This window comes from Gossypium hirsutum, chromosome A05, assembly GCF_007990345.1.
Source record: "Gossypium hirsutum isolate 1008001.06 chromosome A05, Gossypium_hirsutum_v2.1, whole genome shotgun sequence".
Taxonomy (NCBI): Eukaryota; Viridiplantae; Streptophyta; class Magnoliopsida; order Malvales; family Malvaceae; genus Gossypium; species Gossypium hirsutum.
Genome location: NC_053428.1, coordinates 36,286,011 through 36,298,184, shown reverse-complemented (window position 1 = coordinate 36,298,184; position 12,174 = coordinate 36,286,011).

Sequence of the window (12,174 nt, the reverse complement as noted above, 5' to 3'; positions counted from 1 at the left end):
CAATTTGTTCAACATAACCCGTGTCTAAAAATCATCTAACTTTCACAATTTCCTCTTACATCAAGTAATATTTGTCTCTAGGACTCCAAAAACATCAAAATTATAAAGAAAGAGACTTAATTGACTTACCAAATTAAGCTTGAGACTTTAAAAGCCTAAATTTTCTTTTTCTTTTTCTTTCCTTCTTTCTTTCCCTCTTTTTCGTTTCTTTCTCTATTTCTTTTTCTTTTTGTTTCTTTATTTTATTTATTTTTTATATTATTTTATTAATGTATTATTATATTATATACTTAAGTATTAAGTATAAATATATGTATATAATACATACACATGGAATAATATTTTCCATACATTTGGCACTATCCCCTTTTATGGGTTATTTGCTAATTTAATCCCTTAATTTTTCTTTAGTCTATAATTAAACTTTTACACTATATTCAATCTAGTCCTTACACTAAATTAACCTTAATTCAAGCTAATTCACTTAACTAAAATCTAATTGATCACTCAACTAGCTTCGTAAATATAATAAATATTTACGAACCCAATTTTCTAAAATAGTAAGCTAGAAACTTGATTTCTGATACCCGTCAATTTCAAGTCATTACATTTCTCCCTCCTTTATAAATTTCGTCCTCGAAATTTACCTGAAAAGAGATGGGGGTATTGGGATCTCATTGTATCTTCTGGTTCCCATGTTGCCTCTTCAATATTATGACTTTTCCATAATACTTTCACTAAGGAAACCCGTTTGTTACGTAATTCTTTCACTTCTCGGGCTAGTATTTTAACCGGTTCTCCTTCATATGACAAATCAGGTTAAATTTCAACATCCTCAGTAGAAATAATATGATATGGATCTGATCGATATCTTCTGAGCATTGAAACATGAAAAACATCATGAATCTTCTGTAATTCCGAAGGTAAAGCCAATCGATAGGCAACTAGTCTAACTCTTTTCACAATCTCGTATGGTCTGATATAACATGGGCTCAATTTACCTTTTCGACCAAATCTCAAAATTTTCTTCCAAGGGGAAACTTTGAGAAACACTTTATCCCCAACTAAATACTCAATGTCCCGACATTTTAAATCTGCATACAATTTTTGTCTGTCAAGAGCTGCTTTCAGTCTTTCTCGAATCTTCTTAACAGTACCCTTTGTCTCTCGAATTAATTCTAGTCCAATTACTTTCTTCTCATTCAATTTTTTCCAACACACTGGTGATCGACATCTTCGACCATATAAAGCTTCATACGGTGCCATTTGAATACTTGATTGGAAACTATTATTATATACAAATTCAGCTAACGGTAAATAATGCTCCCAACCTGATTCAAAATTAATAATACAAGCTCGAAGCATATCTTCTAAAATTTGGATAATTCTTTCTGACTGACCATCAATCTGTGGATGGAAAACTGTACTAAAATGAAGTCGAGTACAAAGAGACTCATGCAACTGTTTCCAAAACCTTGATGTAAACCGTCTGACTACTATAAAATGAGTTGACTTTGTAAGCCGATCAACAATCACCCAAATAGCATTTTTCTTCCTTGATGACAATGGTAATCCTATTACAAAATCCGTTGTGATGCAATTCCATTTCCATTCAGGAATTTTAATAGGCTAAAGTAAACCAGTTGGAACCTGATGTTCAGCTTTAACTCGCTGACATGTCAAATATTTAGCCACAAATTCCACTATATCCCTCTTCATACCTGGCCACCAATACAATTCCCGTAAATCTCGTTACATTTTTGTTCCTCCAGGATATAATGTGCATGGACTATCATGTGCTTCTCGGAGTATTAACTTTTTCAATTCTAAAGCATTCGAAACACAAATCTGTTTATGAAATCTTAGACAATCATGTTCATCAATGCTGAAATTCTCTGCTACACCACTCTGAACCATTTCTTTCCTCTTCATTAGCTTGTCATCTTTTAACTGAGCTGACTTGATTTGTTCGAACATTACTAGTTTAATTCTTAATTCAGCCAATAAGACTCCATCATCATTAATACTGAGTTGTGCAAACATTGCTTGCAATTCAATTGTAGCTTTTCTACTTAATGCATCAGCTACCACGTTAGCTTTACCCGGATGATAGTCAATAAAACAATCGTAATCTTTTAAAAGTTTTATCCATCGACGCTGTCTCAAATTTAACTCTTTCTGTGATAGAAGATATTTGAGACTTTTATGATCAATGTAGATGTAGCATTTCTCACTAGATAAATAATGTCTCCAGATTTTCAGAGCAAAAACCACAGTTGCTAGTTCCAAATCATGAGTTAGATAATTACATTCATGCGGTTTTAATTGTCGGGAAGCAAAAGTTATCACTTTCCCACTTTGCATCAATACACATCCGAGACCATTTAAAGAAGCATCACTAGATACAATAAAATCTTTTCCCGACTCCGGTAAAGTTAACACCGGTGCTTCTCTTAAAATTTGCTTCAGTGTTTCAAAACTTTTCTGAAACTGCTCATTCTAAACAAATGGAATATTCTTTTGCAATAATTTCGTCATTGGTAAAGCTATTTTCGAAAATCCATTCACGAACCTTCGATAGTACCCAGCCAATCCAAGGAAACTACGTACCTCAGACACATTTTTAGGAGTTTTCCACTGAACAATTGCTTCCATTTTCTTTGGATCCATTGTAATTCCTTCTGCTGATACCACATGACCAAGAAATACTACATCTGACAGCTAAAATTTGCACTTACTTAATTTCCCATACAATTTTTTCTCCCGTAATATTTGCAAAACAACTCAAAAATGTTGATCATGTTCAGATTCAGACTTTGAATATACCAAAATATCATCAATGAAGACTACTACAAATTGGTCCAAGTACGACTGAAAAATCCGGTTCATAAGGTCCATAAAAACAACTGGAGTATTTGTTAACCCAAATGGCATCACCAAGAATTCATAATGTCCATACCGTGTTCGAAACGCTGTCTTTGGTATGTCACTTTCCTTCACCTTTAACTAATAATAACCCGATCTTAAATTAATCTTCGAAAACACAAAAGCTCATTTCAATTGATCAAATAAATCATCAATGCGAGGTAACGAGTATTTATTCTTAACAGTCACCTTGTTCAACTGTCGATAATCAATACATAACCGCAATGAACCATCTTTCTTCTTAACAAATAATACTGGAGGTCCCTACTGTACTAGGTCGTATAAAACATCGATCCAATAAATCTTGCAGTTGTACCTTCAACTCTTTCAACTCAATTGGTGACATTCGATATAAGTATTGACACTAGATCTGTGCTTGGGTATACTTTAATCATAATTTCAACTTCCTGATCAGGTGGTAACCCAGGTAACTCTTCAGGGAATACATCAGGAAATTCACATGCAGTTCGGATTTTACTACATTTACTTTCCACCTAATCTGAATTAATAACATATGCTAGAAAAACAGCACAACCTTGATAAAGAAGCTTACTAGCTTTAATTGCTGAGATTATACGAACTATTCCATTGGTCCAAATACCATTTACTTCAATCTAGTCTCTGTTTTCATTCTGAACTGTAAACTTCTTTTTATAACAATCCAATATTACTCCATGTTCTGATAGCCAGTCCATAGCCAGTATAATATCAAAGTCACCAAATGGCATAATCAATAAATCAACAGGAAAAGTTCTATCCTGAATCAATAAATCATTAATGAACTTCTTCAACATATTTGATTCACTAATATTGTTTGCCCTAAAGGACTCGACACCTCCACTGTTACTCTAGACTGCTCAGGTTTTAATTTTTCTGTCTCAAGTAGTTTTGTATTAATATAAGAATGTGACGACCTTGGATCTATTAAAGCATAAACGGGTTCTAAATGTAATAGAAATATACTATCACCACATCGTGTTCATCTCTTTCTTTTCAAGTTCTTACAACATATGCCCGGGCTAGAGCTCTAACTTCCGATTGTTGAGTGGCAACCTCACTTTTTCTTCTAGCACCTCCTCTACTGACTGAACCACCTCTGCTTGACCCTGGACCTCTAAAAGTAGGTTTAGATCTCTATAATACCGTTAGTGCTGCTTTATCAATCTTTGGACAGCCTTTTACAAAATGATCAGTGGATCCACATCGGAAACAACCTCCTGTTAATCTCCAGCACTCACCCCGATGTTTATTCCCACAATGTTGGTATCCTGGAATTCCAGTATTTTTAGATGGCCTTCTGACACTACTAGTGGAAACTGTCGTCTGTTTGCCACGATTTCTGTCACTTCTATCTGATCTAGGACCAAATCTTCCACTGTTTCGAAATTCTTTTGATCTCTTAGGTTGTGGATTAGAGCTAGTAGTTCTAGGACGTTTCCCAAGTGAATGAGAAATTTAAGACTTTTTGTCTAACTCCAACACTTGTTCAACCATTTTGGCTCTCTCAATTAAATCTACAAATTCAATAATCCATAGAGACACCAACTGTAATTGTAATTCATCAACAGTCCTCGTAAAAACTGTTTACATCTGTCAGTTTCAGTTACAAATTTAGTTGCATATCTGCTGAATCTTAAAAATTCCCGTTCATAATCCGCTACGGACATCTCACCTTGTTTCAGCATCAAGGACTCCTATTTTCTATCTTCTATGTATAATTCTCCCAAATATTTCTTTTGAAATTCTCTTAGAAAGAATTCCCAACCTATCTGTTCCTCCGTACATGTTGAGTTACCGATTCCCACCATACATACACTTCTCCTTATAACAAAGAAACAGCACACAATAAACTTTCTTGTGGGGGTACATTCAAGTTTCTTCAAGATTCTCTTTGTAGTTTCTATCCAATTTTCAGCTACAGACGAGTCAACTCCTTTTGATCCCAAGAATTCAGTAGCACCATACTTTCGTAACTCTTTAATCGAAGCTCGTCAAGTTGGAGGGGTAGAAGTTATAGTAGGTATAGTTCCTACTACTCTTTGAAGAGAATCAGCAATCACTCGGAGTATTTCTGTATTATCTCTTTCTCTAGTATCACTCCTTTCAACATTTGGCGGTTGATTACCTACTGGATTTACACTTGGTGTTACAGATTCTGATTCATTCATATCGTACAGTTACACATCTTCACTATACATTTCTTGATCAGTTTCTTCAATATTTTCACCAGACATCTTTAATTATAAAACATGAATAACAATAATTCAGTATATATATCAGAATCCAATCCCGACTCAATTTTAACTCATTAATGGCATGTACCTCTAGACTCAATTTCAAGCTCAATTTAGTCCGAGAATCAGCTAAACCTGAATAACTCTGATACCACTAAATGTAACACCCCCTAACCCTTTTTCGACATCAGAATAGGATTACGAAACATTACCTATCACTACAATTTATATCATGAATCATATAAATTAATCATTATAAAATTTAGTCATTTATCTTATTGACTCTTAAACAGACATTCGAGGCCCAATGAAGATATTAGAAATAAATCGATACCTAAACAGAAGCTTATAAAATTTTCTTTAATGAACAGTACCACACGCCTGTGTGGTTTAGAGACACGCATGTGTGCCTCTATGACACGCCCGTGTTGTCACCTCGTGTGACTCACACGGCTAGGACCTGCCCATACTCTTTACCCGTGTACTTCTCTGACTTATTGCTTATGAATAAACTAGTTATACATGGTCAAAACACACGCCCGTATGCTTAGCCCTTGTGGAATTATTTTCAATTCGAATCTAGTGTAGTTTTCACACGGCCAGGCACATGCCCATGTACTATGGCTGTATGCTTCACACGGTTGAGACACTCACTCGTGTCTCTGCCCGTGTGGTCATACCTGAGCATTCTGTTTACATTATTTTAGATGCAGGGGACACACAGCCTGCTCACATGCCCGTGTAAGGGCCATGTGTCTCACAGGGTCTGATCACACGCCCGTGTGCCAGGCCGTGTGGACTCAAAATGAACTTTATAGTTCAAGTTCACTAACCCTGCAAACTTCAATAACAAGCAATTTAAAATTCAATCTTTCAACCAATCAAAAATATGATTAAATACATCCATTTCATATTAAAATCATCAATGTTACGATCTAACTCAAATGTATCAATAAGTGTTTAACATAAATCTTCCAGACAGTAAATTAAACTATATAATTGGTCATATTATAAACATAAGCTTTGCATTCATAGGTTAACTATTATCATTTTTACACTAAAAACACTCCTACTCAAAATAACATCAAAAGATAACTTAGGTACATGCCATTTCTCAAAATAAAATACATCACCAAGTATTTGAGTTCGGACTTGGCTTGGATGCTGAGTTGTTTGTTGCTTTCGTACCTAACCTGCGCACGGAAACAAATCGTACGTTGAGTATACTCTCAACGGTATTTCTATAAACCAACACTCAAATCATTATTAACACAAAATGCATTTAAGCTATTATATTCAAATCTAATAGCACAACTTATATTCAAAGTTCTCTCACAATGAAACATTCAGTTCAATAATATATCAATCAATAACAGCAGATTTTCAGTATAGTAGTACAGGCATTTAGTTGTCCAGTACAGTAAATTTACCCCTATTAACATAATTCAGACTTTGGCAGATACACGGATCCAACCTACACACCAGTACGACACATTGTGCCTCATCGGCTTTGCCGAAGTAAACGGTAGTTGTACGGTACATAGTACCTCATCGAATTAAACCAAAGTAACAGAAACAGTATGACACATGAAGTGCCTCATCGACACAAAGTCGAAGTAACAGTACGACACTATTAGTGCCTTATCGACTTAAGATCGAAGTATCCATGTACATTTCCAATCCTATGGCATGCCAATTATATCCAACTTAGTCTGACACTGTTAAGAGGATATTCATTTCACTTTAATTTTCAGATAACAATCAATATACATTTCAGTTTAGATATTCACAACTCAAATCAATTCATTACAATAATAACAATACTTACCTCTATACCAGTTACCATATATATATGTATAATAAATGAAAAAATAATTATTGAGTTTGATTTATAGAAATACAAACCGTATATTTTGCAGATTACTCCTCGTCAACTTTCTCTTTTCCTTTCTTTGTCGACATCTCCGGTACTACGTTAGCTATGGAAATTAAACATTTTGTACTATTAGTACAATAATAATTTACAATAAATAATTAAATTTCTATTCAATTCAAACCTAAATTTTCAATTTAATCCTAATTAAATATGTTTATTCAATAAATATGTTTATTCAATAAATAATTAAATATGTTTAATCCTAATTTAATCCCAAAGCTGAAATGATTGGCATGAACTATATGTTTATTCAATAAATTAAATATGTTTTCTAATGCGCCCTTATTTGGAAGTACTATTACACAAATAAACATGTTATGAGTTATTAGCCTAAATCCCAACGGTATTCTGCATATCAATAGGCTTAGCACTCTAAAAATCAGAATTCAGGTTATGAAAAGAGAAACAAAATGGGTGGTCGAGGCTTGAAAATCAAAGAAGGAAAAGGCTTTGAGTAATCAAAATTCGACTCAGCAAAGAGGATCCCTTTGAGTATTCATTTAGTTATATCAAACTTGACTTTGTGCTACTCGTCAAATATGGTATATGTGCATTCTTTTTCTTGTCATGTACACAATCTTATTATTGATTTGTGTGGATCTCCATTGGATGAGGTCTTAGTTTGAAGTTGGGCATTTGCCTTACATATACTCGATGAAATGTCTAAATGGCATTTGCAAGTTTAAATAGTTGGGTTGTTGCCTTGTATGTTGTCAATGAAATGTCTAAGTGAGTATTTGCAAGTTTAAATACTCATGTTGTTTCATATTAATCACTTTAACAAGTGCTAGATAAATGTTGGATGGATGCTCTGAGATTTAGTACCAATCACCTGGTTGGAATAAAAAGATTTTTACCATTTGCAATTGGAATATCACTCTTTAACAAAAAAATATATTGTCCGTGCCGTTGTTGCAATAATGGGATATTGCATGAACCACATATTGTGCGTGAGTATCTTCATCTTCATGGTATAATAAAAGAATATGAGCATTGAATTTTTCATGGAGAATCCATTGAAAGGACATTTGTAATACTCCTAAGCCGTATTTGTTGTCGAAACAAGGTTACGGAGCATTACCGAACAAACGGAATAGTAAATCATTCAAATCATACATTAATACAAACATAACCAAATTTGATTCAAATACATTCACAAATGTCCTTTAATTGAACCCTCGAGGCCCTAAAAATACTATAGAAACCGTTCGAGACTAAATCGGAAACATTAGAAAATTTTAGGAAAAAGCTAAAAAATTTGGGCTGTAGGGGTCACATGGCCGTATGACTCACAAGGTTGAGACACACGCCTGTGTGCCAGGCTGTGTGGCCTCAAAATGAACCTTAAAACACAAGTTTACCATTTCAAATTGCTTTAACCTTAATAAACTCAAATACTAACCAAAATACCAAATTAAAATGACATTAATCAGTTCAAAAACACATCAAAACCAAGCTAATATGCGCCTAACCAATGTACCATTATTAGTACCACAATTATATACAATTTACCTCAAAATACACATTAATTCAATTCATCAACTCATTCAAGCAATACCAAAACAATATACCTCATAAAGTTACCACAATCACAACAATTCAAATATATGTAAGCCACACATACTAGCATAACAACTATACTTCATTCTCATAACATTTGCAAATTGGTTATTTGCACAAAATATCATTCACCACATTTACATAAGCCAAACATTAACCAAAATAGCACAAGAGCCTATACATGCCATATAATCCAACTTTAATGTTTCAAAAACTACCGAGATAAACTGGATAGTGTGACTTGAGTGCTAATCGATCATTCAACCTTCCGAAAATCTACAATGACATTAAACAACACAAGTAAGCTTAATGAAGTTTAGTAAGTTCGATGAGTTAAACGAAAATCTTACTAAACTAACTATAATAAATCAAATAATAAAAATCATCCAAGTTCAATCAATAAATACATTCGTATTCAAATTAATATAAAAATAAATAACATGTCTTTCAAATTCATTAAATAAATCACCTTACCGAGATTTTTCCATTTGAAGAATGACTTAAAGTAAGAGTACATCGTCAACAGAAGCTCATAAGAGCTGGTCCTCCCGAATACACCAACAGAAGCTCGAAAACTAAACAAAAGCTCATAAGATCTGAACAGAAGCTGAACAGAAAGTAAAACATGAGAGTTCGCAACAAATTCTAAACCCAAATATACTTGGTTAAAAATGTCGATATCTCCATCCAATGCCATCTCCACTCCAAATCCATGTCATACACTAAATCACAAACGTACTCAAATCCTACATTCAATTCAAACCGAATATCCAAGTCAATATTATAATTCAAGCAATAATTTATTTCCAAAAATAGAATATATGCATAATACCAATCATCAATTTATACAAATGTTAAATTTTAACCGTACGAACTTACCTGGACTGGATTGTAGTAATTGCAGAAGTTTAGGGACTATTCCACTATTTTTTTCTTTTTCCACGAATATCTAGGGGGTCTTGATCTAAAATGTAAAATTACTCATTTATTAGCATATATTTCATTTCCAATCCATTTCACAGTTAATACCCTTTTATCTTTTTGAATTTATGCAATTACCCCAAACTTTTACAATTTTTGTAATTTAATCCCTTAGTTAGTTAATCTATCAAATTAACTAATTTTCTCAAATCAATAATCTATCCAAATATTCTAGGCCCTCATACAGCCCCTAATAAACCTAAAATTCACTATTAAATCCTAAAATCAATATTTAACAACAATCACTTTATAAAATCATCACACAACACAATCAAAGTTCCAAATCCATGTTATTTATTATAAACATATAATATTTATCAATGAAAAATTCTAAAATTTGTAATAGAATTGAACATAAAGGTACGGGCTAGCTGGACCTAGTTGCAACAACCTCAAAACATAAAAATTACAAGAAACGGGTAAGAATTGAACTCAAATAGAAGCTCCTATGCCAAACCGATTCTCCAAGCTATTTCTATGGTGTTTCAGCAATGACAAAAGAAGAAAATGAAGAAGAAAACCTATTTCTTCTTACTTAATTTTGTTTTAGTTTCAACTAAATTACAATTTTACCATTATAATTTCATTATTTTGTCCTTATCCATCAATTTGACATCCCACTATATTATTTAGGGCTCAATTATCACTTAAATCCTTCCTCAATTAATAATTACACCATTTCATCACCTAATTTTTATAATTAGCAAGTTTTGAACCTTTTTCAATTTAGTCCTTTTTCTTTAATTAACTAACTAAACATTAATATTTCTTAACCAAATTTTAATATGATTATAATGATCCTATAAATATTCTAAAAATAATTTTTATAAGTCGATACGATAGAATTTTATGATCCTGAAACCACTATTCCTTCACTAATGAAAATCGGGCCGTTACAACTCTTCCCTCTTAGAAAATTTCATCCTCAAAATTGTTACCTGAAAATAGATCCGGATATTGTAATCTCATTTATCCTTCGGTTTCCCAAGTAGCTTCTTCTAAACCATGGAGATGTCATAATACTTTTACTAACAGAACTCGTTTATTCTGTAATTCTTTGACTTTTCGAACTAAAATTCTTACTGGTTCCTCCGAATATGTCAAATCTGACTGTTGTTCAATCTCACTATGAGTAATCACATGTGAAAGATCATATTTGTACCATCAAAGCATCGATACATGCAACACATTATGGATTTTCTCGAGTTCAAACGGTAAAACTAATCTATAAGCTAAAAGGTTGATTCTTTCAACAATTTCATACGGTCCGATAAATCTCGGACTCAGCTTTCCTTTCCTACTGAATTGTAACACTTTCTTCCACGGAGAGACTTTTAAAAATACTTGATCATCAACAACAAATTCTATATATTTTCTTTTCAGATTTTTGTACAATTTTTGACAATTAGATGTAGCTTTCAAACTATCCCGAATAATCCAAACTTTATCTTCAGTTTCTCGGATCAAATTAACTCCCACCATTTTGGATTCACTCAACTCAGACCAATACAACGGTGTTTTACATTTTCTCTTGTAAAGAGCATCAAACGGTGCCATTCTTATACTAGATTGATAACTGTTATTATATGCGAATTCAGCTAACAGTAGATACTTTTCCTAGCTACCTTCAAATTCAAGTATACAACATCTCAACATATCTTCCAGAATTTGAATTACTCGTTCTAATTACATGTCAGTTTGAGGATGAAATGTCGTGCTGAAATTAAGCTTAGTGCCTAAAGCCTCATGAAGTTTGCTCCAAAATCTCGATGTAAATGTCGGATCTTTATTTGAAATAATAGATGTCGAAACTCTGTGTATTCTCACAATTTCAGATACATATAGTTCTGTTAATCTCTCAAGTGTAAAATCTATTCTGACTGAAATAAAATGTGCCGATTTAGTCAATCTGTCGATAATCACCCAGATCAAATCTTTCTTTCTCGGAGTTACAAGTAAACCAGATATGAAATCCATCGTGACTCGTTCCCACTTCCATTCAGGAATCATAATAGATTGTAGTAAACTTGACGATACCTAATGTTCTTCTTTCACCTACTGACAAATCAAACATTTACCTACAAATTCACAAATTTCCTGTTTCATACCCGGCCATCAATACATCTATTTCAAATCACAATACATTTTCATGATACCTGGATGAATAGAGTACGTACTACTGTAAGCTTCAGAAAGAATATCATTTGTCAAATCTAAATTACTGGGAACACAAATTCTATCATGATAACGCAATGTACCACTATCATCAACACTGTACTCTGAACTCAAATTATTCTAAACCATCTGTCATTTTAACACCAACTTCGGATTGTCATCTTGCAATTCTTGAATTCATTGTAGAAACAGGGGTTTTGTTCTCAACTTTTCTAATACAGAACCATCTTCATTAAGAACTAAATGAACGTTCAACACTCGAAGTGTAAAAAATGATGACTTTCGACTAAGTGCATCCACAATTACATTAGCCTTTCCCGGGTGATAATCAATAACTAGATGATTACAATATTCTACTCTATC